General features: G+C 39.4%; 1 pseudogene; it reads right to left on the minus strand.

Moving 5' to 3' along the window:
* Positions 1-409, minus strand: part of LOC107577110 (glutamate receptor ionotropic, kainate 4 pseudogene) — a 5665-nt pseudogene that overhangs the window by 1230 nt on the left and 4026 nt on the right.

The following is a 409-nucleotide window of genomic DNA, read 5'->3' on the forward strand; positions in this document are numbered from 1 at the left end:
ATTTTTTAACCCCAGTCAGGAGCCTAGCCGCTGCATTCTGAACCATATGAATACTTATAAACCTGTTTCTTTTATGTCAATGTTCATCTGTTTAAATAAAATAATACCAAAACATAAAATGAATACAATTTGTGATGGTCTATAATTACTTTTTTATTATTATTATGTTTCTATAAAAATATTAATATCGTGATATCATCAACAAAAATTTACTTCCAAACTAATACTGCACCGGGGAAGTCGTGGCCTAATGGTTAGAGAGTCGGACTCATAACCCAAAGGTTGTGGGTTCGAGTCTTGTACCAGCAGGGATTGTAGGTGGGGGGAGTGAATGTACAGCGCTCTCTCCCACCTTCAATACCACGACTGAGGTGCCCTTGAGCAAGGCACCGAACCCCCAACTGCTCCC

The sequence above is a fragment of the Sinocyclocheilus grahami genome, unplaced genomic scaffold (assembly GCF_001515645.1).
Source record: "Sinocyclocheilus grahami isolate Dianchi unplaced genomic scaffold, SAMN03320097.WGS_v1.1 scaffold5145.1, whole genome shotgun sequence".
NCBI lineage: Eukaryota > Metazoa > Chordata > Actinopteri > Cypriniformes > Cyprinidae > Sinocyclocheilus > Sinocyclocheilus grahami.